This window comes from Scardinius erythrophthalmus (assembly GCF_964197995.2).
Source record: "Scardinius erythrophthalmus genome assembly, chromosome: 19".
NCBI lineage: Eukaryota > Metazoa > Chordata > Actinopteri > Cypriniformes > Leuciscidae > Scardinius > Scardinius erythrophthalmus.
The window spans coordinates 39,831,654-39,845,970 of NC_138239.1; the positions used below are offsets into that span (position 1 = coordinate 39,831,654).

The 14,317-nt window shown below is 43.9% G+C and overlaps 1 protein-coding gene and 1 long non-coding RNA gene across 2 annotated transcripts in view; one reads left to right on the forward strand and one right to left on the reverse strand.

Moving 5' to 3' along the window:
* The window catches only part of fam98b (family with sequence similarity 98 member B), a 549,041-nt gene that overhangs the window by 400,820 nt on the left and 133,904 nt on the right, over window positions 1-14,317 (forward strand). The gene's annotated exons all lie outside the window — the stretch shown is intronic.
* On the reverse strand, window positions 7,752-8,116 carry LOC308707500. Its single transcript, XR_014032176.1, has 3 exons — window positions 8,011-8,116; window positions 7,911-7,933; window positions 7,752-7,829 (listed from the first exon to the last, which is right to left on the reverse strand). It is a non-coding gene; the product is annotated as an uncharacterized lncRNA (long non-coding RNA).

Consider the following 14,317-nt stretch of genomic DNA (forward strand, 5'->3'; position numbering starts at 1 on the left):
GCAGTCTTTTTCTACCAGGGTGCCCACTTGAACGAGCTGGTCAACAGTAGTAATGGTGCCTCTAAGACAGCCAGCGATTCTGGGATTACAGTTGTTTAATATTTTCCTTACCAACTCTGCCTCAGTGATCTCAGGTTTCCACCGGATACAAAGGGCACGATAATCATAGGCGAAATCCCTCAAACACTGTTCGGGCAGCTGCACCATGTCTCGTAGTTTTTCTTCTACCTCGGAGAGGTAATCCGGAGGCAGGAAAGCAGCCTGGAAAGACTCCTTGAACTCTGGCCAGTTGCGAACTTTGTTCTTTGCCACAGACCACCAGCTATGTGCGGGTCCTTTAAGAACGCCAGAAAGAGCACCTAAAAGTTCTGTAACTGTTAAAGGCCGAACAGCAAGATATGTTTCACATTGCTCCACAAAGTTAAGAATGTCAGACACTTCTCTAGATCCACTAAAAGAAGGGAAATCCATATGAACGGCAGGCTTAGAATAAACCACAGGCATAGTGGCCGTGACCTGGCTATCAACGCCAGTCAAAGGAGTAGGTAGGCTTGTGCTGGTAATGAACTGCGGTATTTGTTGCTGAAATCTAGACCCCCCAAATGATTTCTTAAACTGGGCCATAGCAGTGGTAGGAGCTGGTTGACCTTGATGGTGCTGTCCAGTAAGAGAAACAGAGGGCTGAGCCTCATTAGCAGAATGAGCATCATTCGCAGAAGCAGACAGCATATTAGAGGAGGTAATGAAAGTAAAATGAGATGGAAAGGGGTTTTCTGTAGGCCCCCCAGCATGGGTACCTACAGTAAGAGGAAAATGACTTTGAGAGACATCACCAGTGGAGGCTTGAGCTCTAGACAGACCATGAAAATCTTGAACTGCAGTGGAGCGACTATACGGAGGATGACTAGTAGTTCCAGAGGTTCTTACAGGCTTGGAGACAGACAAAAGACTGGCACGCTTCAGCTGTTGAATTTCTGCCTTCCATTTTTCATCCCTCCGATGTAAACAGTCCACTAACGTTTCTTCAAACTTCTTGAGTGTCGTTATCATACTTTGTTCAAGAGCCTCAAGACTTCTGTCAACATAGCCTCTAATGTTCTCTTCTCTGTTAAAAGTACTAGCGACAGAATCTCTGAAATCTGTTTCAAGATTATCTAATCTCTCTGTGACTGAACCTAAGTCAGTAGTAATGGACGTGAGAAAAGGCAGTGTGAGGTAAGATGTATTATCCTCATCTCCAGTGCTATGTTCATTCTCTTCTGCCTGGGATATATAAAGAGAACTAATCAGTGATGTAATTTCCCCCACAGGATTTCTTCTAGTGACCCATGCATCTACTTTAAGTTTATTGAGCTGCTCACTACCCTCATGAACAGATGTAGGAGTAGAGGCCATGGTACTAAGCTCATTTCTATCTACATCTTCCTCTAGGGATTCATCCAGATCTATAAGTGGTGTCACCCTCATTTCATCCATGTCTATTCAGTAATATTTTCAAAGTGAATAAAACTTCATTGAAAGACAGTGCTAGGTGTATAAAGGATAACTGGCTAGACACATTAATGAGCTTAATTCAGAATACAACTTTTGAATTACAAATGCTGCCAATATTAACAGCAATCTTATTAGCAAAAAAAAACAAAAAAAACAACAACAACAAAAAAAATCCAATAGCCAAAATTATCTTTCAGTCCCCGTACGGGCCACCATCTGTAACACTTCCATTTTTTCCTTTAGGTTGTGTTAACTAAAACGCACAAAAGGGGTTCTTTAGAAAGACTTGACCAGATTAGCAATAACAAACTATAACATTGACAAACAGTATTCGGTCTACCAGCATCAAAGGAAAACACACACCAAACCATAAACACAGTATTTGCTCACAGTGCAGCGCTTTATATTTTCACACATTAAATGACCCACACAACCCCAAGTCTCTTCAATGTCCTGTTTTTCTCTCTTTAGACCTGGAAACACCCTAAAAGTCCAAACTAAACGAATCCAGTCCTTTATCAGGATGCCTGCGAAAGTTCATATAATAATCCAAGGCCGATGCCAGTAAATTGTCACATGATGTAGCAAACAAATAATCCGCCCATAAAAGAAAAGAATGCGATCCTTGGTTTGCTGTTATATCACGCAAATAGAAGAAAGAACAAAACCAATCGATCTCACCAACTCCGTTGAATAAGTCCAGCCAGCCGTCTGTGAAGATTATGTTGACGCGTCCTCAGTTGGGTAACGCGCTCGCTTTCCCCACACTACATGCGGCGTATTCTTATATGCCTCACCAACTCCGTTGAATAAGTCCAGCCGACCGTCTGTGAAGATTATGTTAACGCGTCCTCAGTTGGGTAACGCGCTCGCTTTCCACATACTACATGCGGCATTTAACTTATATATAGTCCGTTTTTTTTAGTAGTGATGCTTTATTTTTCTTTACCACCCCAGAGAAAACAATTTACCACTAAAACTAGTAGCTGCAGCAACTGAGTACCAGCGCCTCCCCTGCCCTCACACACCTGTTTCCTATATTGGCTTAGGTGCACGGTGATAGGCGGGCCCCGGCGTATCAGCCAGCATTGTCCTTATAAAAAACACCCATATCTATACCATCACACACACAGTGGAAGTAAACATGATAAATACATATAAACGAGTACATACCCATATCACTCAGATATTATATGAAACCTACAAACATATATGCAATCATCTTCTATACTTAAACACCTTTAATGATCCTTTTTAAGTAATGATGCCTAAACTAATGTGGCAGTGTCACAAAGTCCAGAACTGAAGCAACCTGGCAGTTGACTGGATCTACATTGTGTACAACACACCATCTTTCAAAAACACCCCATTTATTGGCATAACTTTGTCTAGTGGAGGAAGCCCTAGCACTTAGAATGGTTTCAATAACGGCAGGCGAAAGCCCAGTGTCCCTCAGTTGGTTCCCATCAGGGGCCAAACGTGAAGATTCCACAGGTCGGGCCTGGGATGGAATATTGTGCCCTCCGCCTGAGACAGAAGGTCCCTCCTCTCCGGAATCGCCCACGGCGAGCCGTCGAGGAGAGATATTATCTCCGAGAACCACACTCTGTTCGGCCAATGTGGCGCTATCAGTAAGAGGCAAGACCCTTGTTGGCGAACCCTGGCTAGAACTCCCGGGAGCAGAGAGACTGGAGGAAACGCATACAGGCGCAATTTGGGCCATGTGTGCGCCATCGCTTCCAGACCCAATGGAGCTGGGTGACTCAGAGAGAAGTAAAGGGGACATTGCGCTGTCTGTTGTGAGGCGAAGAGGTCCACCTCCGCTTTGTAAAATTTGGTCCAAATCTGTTTCACTACTTCCGGGTGGAGTTTCCATTCCCCCGTCGGTAGTGTCTGTCTGGACAATAGATCTGCTCCCACATTCAAATGCCCTGGAATGTATACTGCCCTGAGTGACAGGAACTTGTCCTGGGCCCAGAGAAAAATCTGCCTCGCTATTCTGTTCAGATTGCGTGAGCGCAGACCTCCCTGGTGATTTATATAAGAAACTGCCGCTGTGTTGTCCACCCGCACTAGGACATGACAGCCCCTCAATTGATGGAGAAAATATTTCAGAGCCAGAAATACGGCCATCAGCTCGAGGCAATTGATGTGCCAATCGAGCTGATGGCCCTCCCATTCCCCTTGAGCTGGACGGCCATCTAAGACCGCTCCCCAGCCCATCAGGGAGGCATCCGTCGTTAGCAGTCTGCGACGACACGGCGCCCCTAGAGTGGGACCCAAGGTGAGGAACCGGGGTCTGAGCCACGGAGATAGTGTACGAAGCCCGCGGCGCGTCACTTTTATTAGCCTTTGAGGATTGGCTCTTGGATGAAATCCTCTGGCTTTTAGCCACAACTGAAACGGTCTCATGTGCAACAGCCCCAGAGGAATCACCGTGGATGCTGACGCCATGAAACCTAACATTTTTTGGTACTGACGAACAGTGCGTTCTTGGCCTAACCTGACTTTGCTCATGGTCTGCCGAATGGTCTCGATTCGAGCGGGAGACAGTTGTGCCCGCATCGTGATCGAATCCCAGACGATCCCGAGATAAGTCGTTCTCTGGGCAGGAGAAAGAACACTTTTCTTGGTGTTGAGTCTCAACCCTAGAGAAACTAGATGAGCTAACACGATGTCTCTGTGTTGAAGCGCCATCTCTCGCGATTGTGCTAGTATTAACCAATCGTCGATGTAATTCAAAATGCGAATGCCCTGGAGTCGTAATGGAGCCAGTGCTGCATCCATGCATTTTGTGTATGTGCGGGGTGACAAGGCTAGGCCGAATGGAAGAACCCGAAATTGGTACGCTTCGCCCCCGAAAGCGAACCTCAGGAATTTCCTGTGTTGTGGCAATATTTCTATGTGAAAATATGCGTCCTTCAGATCGATCGTGACGAACCAATCGTGATGTTGAATTTGCGTCACGACCGTCTTGACGGTTAACATCTTGAACTTGAGCGCTTTGACTGAACGGTTTAAGCCTCGAAGATCTAAGATTGGAAGCACCCCCCCATCCTTTTTGGGAACCAGGAAGTATCTGCTGTAATAGCCCGACTCTCTCTCTGGAAGAGGAACATGTTCTATGGCCTCTTTGCTCAAAAGAGTTTGCAGCTCTTGTGACAGTACGTGCATCAGCTCCGGTTTCACGGAAGTGAAAACCACGCCGTTGAAACGCGGAGGACGACGAATAAATTGGATTCTGTATCCTATCTGTACTGTGCTTAATAGCCACGCAGAAATGCCTGGCAGAAGTTTCCACGCTGCCAGACTTTCTGAGAGTGGTATCAATTTTAATACTTCCTTTTGAGGGGATGTTAGATGTTCCGCGTCCTGAATGACGGCAGGAAACAACGGAACATCTAACATTTCGCTGGAAACCGCTGCCCCCCGAAGCACGAGAGGTGGCGGGGATGGAGTGATTTTGTGAGGGTAGCGGGAAGGGACGAATAGTTCTTGAACGCGCCCCATCCCGCGGGGGACTACCCCCACTAGACTGGGCGCCAGACCATCAGGACTTTCTCTTTCTATTGATAATAGTCCTGAGGTCTGGCTTGGGAGGTTGCTGAGTCTGGCGAGTCTGCCTCCAGTCTCTCTGAGGGGGAGCGCGACTCGCCACGCTCTGCTTTTTCACCTCCCTGGCTTTTGAAGGACCGGGGCGGGGCTGGGTGGCCGACGGCCCCTCCCCTTGAGTGCGGCGAGGAAGGAACTGAACGTACGCCTCTTCGTGTTTTTTTACGTCCTTAAACCTATTAACGACTGTATTAATGGCATCGCCGAACAAGCCTGATGGTGACACAGGTGAGTCTAATAAAAAAACACGATCCTTATCTCTGATGCCAGTGAGATTGAGCCACAGGTGCCTCTCCGTGCTGACCAAAGCGGACATAGAACGGCCGATGGCGCGAGCCGTTTGCTTGGTCGCGCGAAGAGACAGGTCTGTGGCTCGGCGCAGTTCAGAAAACGCTTCCTCATCGATAGTAGTGCCTGCACTCAAATCCTTCAACAGGTCAGCCTGGTACGCCTGTAACACTGCCATAGTGTGCAGCGCAGCACCAGCCTGACCTGCAGCTTGATAAGCTTTCCCTACGAGCGCTGATGTTGTTCTACATGGCTTCGAAGGGAGGGTAGGTCTCTTTAACGAAGATGCCGCGCCAGGCGAGAGATAGCCCGCGAGCGTCTCTTCAACCTGTGGCATCTCCGTATACCCCCGCGACTTCGCACCCACGATAGTCGAAAAAGTCGACGTCGAGGGTACAAAGACACGGGAAGTATATGGTTTACTCCATGACTTAGATAGTTCGTCATGGAGGTCCTCGAAAAAGGGGAGAGACTGATGTTGCGTTCTCTCCCCCCTGCCACCGGACAGAAACCTATCCCCTAGCTTAGACTGTTTGGGGGTCTCTTGTTCGCGTGGCCAGTCAAGCTGTAACCTGGCCACCGCGCGAGTAACCACCTCGAGTAATTCCTCGACAGATCTTTTATCGCGAGAGGAATGCTCAGAGGCGGGCTGATCGTGGTCCGAAGACCCAAGAGATATATCATCCCCCTCGTGAACCGAAGAAGCGCCGGAGCGCGCTTCGAGATCACCAGGAAGGATGCGTGGATCTGGTGATGCAGCAAGCGAAAGGGACGGACCCGTCTCTTGCTCATCATGCAGATCCATACGAGAGCCCCACGATGGTAATGCGGGTGCGGTCTGGAAATAGTTCAGACGAGAACGAAGCATTTTGACTGTAAGCTGGTCGCAATGCTCGCACCCGCCTTTCTCTATCGCCAGAACCGCGTGCTCTTCCCCCAAACAAACAAAACAGTAATCGTGTGTATCCAGCTCAGACATGGGACGGGAGCATGGAGGAACACAACGCTTACTGCTTTGTTGACTCATTTCTCTTTCTTTTTTTACTTTTTAAACTCTTTATGTAGTGTGAGAGAAAAAGATTTGAGAATGAGAAATTTCTGCACACTGCCTGACAAAACTAACTCCTAACACAGATCTGTAGTCAGATAAGAGGTAGAGAGAGAGTGTTTGCGTACACACATGCACAGAATGGTCTGAAGACAAAAGACCTGACGATGCCCCTGTGGCTCATCTATTTATAGCCTCGTGTTGCGGGTGCGCGCCAATGACGTCATCGACCGAGGCTATATTACCTCCGGGTCAATTCTATCGACGTGTTACACACAATATTCACAGCTGGTCACGACTAAAGACGTTCCCAATGCGCTGAGCAGCGCAGCATCGATTGTAGCTTTCGAAAGGGAACTACAGGGTTCGGGTAGTAACCCGAGCACAAAAAGAACTACAAAATTCGACTGCTTTACGGCATACGTCACTTCCCCCACCACTTCCTCAAATGTGGACGTGAGCGTTTTGTCTATGGACGTGAGAGGCCAACCAGCGTTTGTTTTCCGGCTTTCGTGCGTATGTTTTTGTCATGGGGGTTGTTTACACCTGGCCACTTCATGCGTGTTCTCAGATCGGATAGCTATCCGTGAAAAGACCAGGTGTAAATCCCCTCCGAAAGGCATTCAAGACGGATTTGAATCCGATCGCTCAAACCACTTCAGGAGGAGGTCTGAGACGCTTTCCAGACGAAACTGGACAAGTGTAAATGCATCTGGTTGTTGAAACCACATATGTAAATTGTACTCCTCCCAAAAATGCTAAAAAAATAACCGTGTGAGAGTGTGTTATAGACTACATGTTATATCCAGATATGACGACGCGCTGGAACACGCATCACCGCAGATGAGCAGACGAGCATCTGTCTTCTATCTATCTATCTATCTATCTATCTATCTATCTATCTATCTATCTATCTGTCTTCTATCTATCTATCTATCTGTCTGTCTGTCTTCTATCTATCTATCTATCTATCTATCTATCTGTCTTCTATCTATCTATCTATCTATCTATCTGTCTGTCTGTCTGTCTTCTATCTATCTATCTATCTATCTATCTATCTATCTGTCTTCTATCTATCTATCTATCTGTCTGTCTGTCTTCTATCTATCTATCTATCTATCTATCTATCTATCTGTCTTCTATCTATCTATCTATCTGTCTGTCTGTCTTCTATCTATCTATCTATCTATCTATCTATCTATCTATCTATCAGTGTGTCATGAAGAACCTTTAGCTCTCCAGCTCAGATCTCCTGCTGTCAGACTCACTGTTTTGGACGATGTCCTGCATCTTCTTCCAGACTCTGAACGGCAGGTTGCCCAAGTATCGTGGCACATGAATCAAAGCTCCAGAAGCCATCTGTGGATCCGGCTGTGAGCTCTGGACTCTGGAAGAACATTCAGGAGTCAGAACTGCAGTGGCTTTGGATCAGAACCAGAGAGACCAGAGACAGGAGCAGATCACTCACCTTTCCATTGAGCCTGGAAACTCCTGCAGAACAAACACACCATTTATCATCAACAACTCAATCAATCAACCAATGATCAACCAATGATCTGAAATCAGACCTTCAGAAAGCAGACGTCATTGGCTTTCATCATCTCCTCCATGTCTTTGATTGTGTGTGAAAGAGCTGAGATGTGTGTGTTCATCTCCTCCAGCTTCTCCTTCATCCTCTGCTTCTTCTCTCCTCTTCCTCCCGGTGATGCGTTGAACACACTGTTCTGATGACGCAAGAGTTGCAACTATGGCAGCTGAGAAGGACATTCTTTGTGTTCTTTGTGAAGAATTTTCTGAGCCTGATGAAGTCGGTATAAATATGTGTTTAATACTACAAAATATGCCCGATGTTACAGTTACTGCACTTGCCGCCCAGAACACAAGAGAACATCCCAATCGAGTGAAGGGATTGCTGAAACTGAAGCACATCTTACCTAATTCAGACTAAACACATCTATTTAGCCTCACATACTGACTTTATTTGTAGTTCATACTGGTTTAATACCCTGTATTTTCTTTCTCATTTTTAGGAAAAGCACTTAATTACCATTGTTTATTTCTATACTAAATATCATACACTTGCAATGAAGCTAAAAATATAAACAACTACATCATTATGTTGATATCCCATATTTTTACAATAAAACTTACGACAAACATGTCTTCTAATATCCTCAGTTGTTGCGTATACCGAGCTGCATCGAACACATTTGTAAATTACTTTCCTTGAACCCATTGTGCGAGTTCACTTTAATACCGCGTGCTTTATATACATGTTGCTGCTGATTGGACTGCAGTTCTGACACACCCACCAAACAAGAGAAAATAGGCTTGTTTGAGATGAGCAAAATCTGCGCAGAACCGATCACCGGTGATCAGCGCGAGATGCATGCCGGTTAGAAATGTGTCTGACTGCGGTCCGCCTTGCTCTGATGTCATGCTGACGTATGTCAAAAATCTCTCGCGAGCGCAAGGCACACCTGTCGGATTCTGCAGTCGCGCGCAGTTGCTCTCCACTGACTGCGCTGATCAAAAGCATGATGGGAAACGACTTGCTGACGACACAGCTTGATGTTCATTGGTTTAAACAATCGTGATGTATTGCTTTTATTTAAAATGTTTGATTTTAAAACTCTGATATCATGTTTTATGTGTACGTTATGTGGTAATATTCCCAAACTACCTCAGTGCGATCTCTATGGGTTATGCAATGTAATTTTTATAAAAAAAAAAAAAAGAAAAGAAAAAAAACACACAAGAAAAAAGACTGATAAACATGTATTTGGAATGGAATTAAATAAGTAGGCTACTTTGGGTGTCTTGTTCATTATATTTATTTTCATATAAAAGCAACAGAACTTAAATTCCATTCAGTTTATTAGCAGCACTGTGCACGAGCGTGAATCCGGTGAATCCCGCGATTATCCGTCTTTGATCTCGCAGGTGTCAGATCCACTGCGAGAAGAGAGATCTGTCCGGCTTGCCTGCGCTTTCTTCACTCCTCCTCTCACTGCAGCCGCTCCTACTCTCGCACACACTTCAGGCGAGGCAAGGCGCATCTCAAACAAGCCTAACGCATCTCAAACCCCGTTTTCCAGGAAACATGACGTTCAACCCGGAAACCGTAGCAAAACGTTTCGCACCGTTTTGAACTTGAACGTGCCCCCGGCCACTCGGTGTGATGAGTCCGGGCGTAGGACCCAAGCAATCCGATTGGTTCAAAGCACATTTTATGGGTAATCGCTTTAGTGCCTGGTTACAAATCATACAAAATAATTTTATTATAAAAGACGTTTGTACTACGTTATAACGAGTCATTAATGTATTTAATGTATTTTAAATTATACGTTTCATATAGCCTACTAGTATTTAACCGAAGCTATAGATTGTGAAATTAAACATTTCTCATTGTTCGTGTGTTTTTTAGTTAGCTTAGATAATAGCATACAGCTAACGTTATCCGATGATCGTGCTATGAGCTTTACCTGAGCTTACACTGCACTGATACTGCCTTACCGTATTCACAGCCATTCGTAATGCAAATAATTATGTCATTATTTTTTATCGCAATAATCAGCGCAATATGTTACAAGTACACTTTTATTTATTAAAAGAGCCATAAAATAATGTTTATTTGTGTATATTACAAGTTATCGCGAGAACAGATTTAGATCAGGCATACTACTGGGGTCCTAAGCCCGCACTCATCACACCGAGTGACCGGATTATTCACCACACCGGTTCTGTTGCTGAAGAATCCAACACAAGACAACGATATATGGTGCAACCATACTGTTGCATGATTGGCTGGTAGCGTGTCACCCCCTACGTTGCTAGGTTACCAGAGAGTGAGTGCCTTTGTTCATGCAACCAAACTTGCTTCGCAACCGGCGAAAAAAAAAAAAAATCTAACGTTTTATCGAACACATTTTTTATTGCTATTGATTACGTGTCTATCGCGATACATATCGTTATCGTTTTATCACCCAGCCCTATAAACTCCTGTCTACCCGACACAAGGCCTAATCATCTTAATTCCCAAACCAGAAGAAGACACTTTCATCTTAGACAATTGGTGACCAACTTCCCTACTTAATAATGATTATACAATTTTAGCCTCTATATTAGCTTCTAGAATTAAGAGAACTTTGGATTTTATTATCGCTGACACACAGTCAGGTTTTATGAGTAATAGACACATTTAAAATAATATTTGCTTGGTATTAGACCTTGTTGATTACCCACATCTATATCTGTTGCGAATCATCAGAATCAGTCAGGTCCATTTTGCAACAAGTTTTATTCAGGAGAATGGTCGACAGGCAAAGGTCAGGCAAGGTCAGGCAAGGTCAGGCAAGGTCAATAGGGCAGAGCACAACCGTAGTGGAAAACGGGCAAGGGTTCAGAGTAGTGATGTGACATTTGAGCCGAGGCGTCGGAGCGTGTGTCGAGAAAAAGTGGGCGTGCCAGATGAAGCCGCGATTCGAGGCTTGTGTTGTTAACGTGAAGATCACATGACTAATGACAAACGAGGCCTCGGCTTGTGTGGATACGGCATCGGTTCGGTCCGAGTGTCGCTTCCGGATAAAGGCGGTTCGAAACTCGCGCCACCTTGTGGCTGTTGCAGGAGTAGCAGAAGCAGGTGTAGTAGAGTCTGTCAGAGAGTTAGAGAACTATCATTGTCAGTGTCGTTATTGTGTCATATATGTGTTAGGGCTGTATATTATTACATTATATCAGGTTAGAATAGTTATAGTACAGGGTGGGCCATTTATATGGATAGGGTTAGTAATAACATGGGAATGGTTGGTGATATTAAAGTCCTGTTTGTGGGACATTAGTATATGTGAGGGGGCAAACTCCTCAAGATGGGTGGTGACCATTTAGAAGTCCACAAACAGGACTTTAATATCACCAACCATTCCCATGTTATTACGGTGTATCCATATAAATGGCCCACCCTGTATATTGTTATTATTAATTATAGTAGCTATATTATAGTCTTGTTATATTAATTAGATAAGATAAGATTTTTGGTTCTGGACTGGACTGCTTTTTGATTTGGATTGCCCTTTTGGATTTGTTTGCTTTTTGTGACCTCTTCCTTTTCCCTGGTAATGGAGCAGCAGGAAAGAGGGAATCCTCCCCTGTCTGGGCTCAACAGGAGCACCAGTGTCCTCATTTACACCCGCTGGCACTGCCATCTTTATGTTCCCCTGCATCCTCTGCTCCTGTGAAAGGATATTTTCCAAGGCTGGAGAGATTTTGTCCGAGAAGAGGAATCGTCTAAACCCCGACACACTTGAAATAATTCTGTTTCTCAATAAAAATCTATTGTAATCCTTCCTTTCGGACTATTCTGTTGCAGTTTACTTTATTACACTCCCTCCACCATAGTCACTGCACTCAACACAGTGTCACTATTGTTGTTCATACTGTCACTATACAAATTTATGAATAATTAATTAACTGTGTGTGAGAGTCTGCACAAGTAAATTCAGACAAAGATACATATTTTATATTATACACAGGTAATGGACAAATGTCTGCTCATGTCTTTCTATTATTGCAAATGAAAGGTTACAGACATTAACAGTGAGTAGAAAATAAATAAATATTTTTTTATAAAATATAGCAATTTATAAAAGTTAAAAAAATTAAAAAAGCAATTAAAAGAAATTATACAAAATGGGGGGGCACTGGTTCAGAATGAATTAATGTGTCTGCTATTTCTTATCACAGTAGCTAGGTGTCACTAGTGAGCAATGCTGCATGAAGCTTCGAGTAATGAACCTTTGGCTGAAGCAATGGCCTGCGAGCTCTCAGTGGGTCAGGAAGCCTCATTTTGCCATCACTAGTTCAGAGGCTGGCAGAATCCAGATACAAGGCAGTGGGTCAATGGGCAGGCAGCAGGCAACAAGAAGATCAGTACAGAACGGGTCAAACACAGGCAGGCAAAACACGGGAGAAACGCTCAGAATTGATCACAGCAGTAAAACAAGACTTTGCACTGGTTGCAATGTGAGTGTGGTTTACATGTGGGTAGGGAACGAGATGCAGGTGCGCGTGTGATCAGTGATTGCAGGTGGATGCGGGATCAGTCCAGGAATGCTGTATCATGGGAACTGGAGTTTGTATCGGAAAGTCAGTATTCGGGCGAGGGCGCCCTCTGGCGGCCAGAGAGAGGGAGGTCATGGAGTCTGTGATCATGATGACAATATCCAGACGAGAGTTTCATTCTTTTCTAGACTTCCATAAGGCCTTCGACACTGTTGATCATTTCATATATTCGGCCCTTATAAAAAAAAAATGGTGATTTCTTTATAAATTCCATTAAAACTTTATATCGTAATGCAAATTGTTCAATCCAGCTGCGTAATGGACCAGATTCAGTCTCTGTCGTGGAATCAGATAGGGCCCTATTCCCCATATTTATTTTTACTTTGTTCTCAACTTCTTGCAGATCAAATTATGATTAGTCAACTGACAAACGATACCACTCTTTATTATTTAAAAGATGCAGAAGAAATACCTTTAGCCATTAAGATTACCCATACATTCTCTAAAGCTTCAGGGCTTTACCTGAATATAAGTGTGAATTAATGTCTCTTTAAAAACATAATCTTCTGTCAATTTGTAATATTCCCATTAAATATGAAATCACATATTTATGTACTAAGATTGTAAAGAATGAAGAGGAATGATGTAGCCCAGAGAACTGCAATGGTTGGTTCCTGAGAGACCGGTCCTCGAGGGGGGGCACTGATCTCCAGACTGACATGTGCAGCTCTCTCCAGTGGAGGCCTGAACTTCTCAGATTTCACCCTCACTCACACCTTCAGAGTTAACTGGATTAAGCAATTCCTTAAAACCAACATCTATCTGGAATATTATACCTGACTTTATCTTTCACAAGCTGGTCGTCTTTAATTCCTTTTGCTTTGTGACTACAGTATTACCAAACGTCCTTTAAAACTATCTAATGTTCACAGATGCTTCTTTCTCAGAATTTAATCTATAAACACTTCTCTCCGAACATGTGATCATCACCATCTCGCCTATCTGGAATAATAAGAGCATTCTGTATTTAAAAAAAAGTCTTTAATTCTTATGAATTGGTTTTGTAATTATATAGTTTTTGATAGCCAAGTGTATAACCATGAAGGACTTATGTTGACCTATTCTGAATTTCTTTCTAAATATAATGTTCCAGTCACTCCTAAAGATGTTTCTGTTCCCTCTGGTCTAAAAACGCCTCTTAGGAACGCCTGTCCTCGGCTCTCTCCAGACTCGTGGATCCTCCTGATGAAGGCCGGATCCGTTTCTCTCTTTCCGATACTAAAGTAGTAAGTGTTGTGTACAGGCTTTGCTTCATAGGGATATCATCTCCAGACCTGCTGTTATATCATTCTGGAATGGTTGTGCTGATAGTCTGTTGTGGAGTAAAATCTGGAAACTTCCTCATAAATATTTAATCACAAACTAAATCAAATACATTTCTCTTAAACTCATTTATACATATTACCCATGTAATTATTATCTTGTGAACATTAACCCTAACCCTCATTCAGTTTGTTTTTGGTCAGATGTATCTTCTTTATTAAGGCTCATATCATGCCCAGCGTTCAACTGTGCTTTAAAAATGTGTTATTTGTTTTTTCTCTTATGACAAATCTTATCATAAGGTATATTACTTATGCTGGGTACACACCAAAAGATAATCGGGCTGATTTTGGGCCGATTTCCCCCCTTCCGACAATCCTAGCTATGTCCCGATTATCTTGATGGTTCAACAGATTATCTTATCAGATTTTCCCTTGGTGTGAGGTGTGTTAAGAGTGTCCGAACCTGCTCGGAAGAACGTCGGAGCCGCCC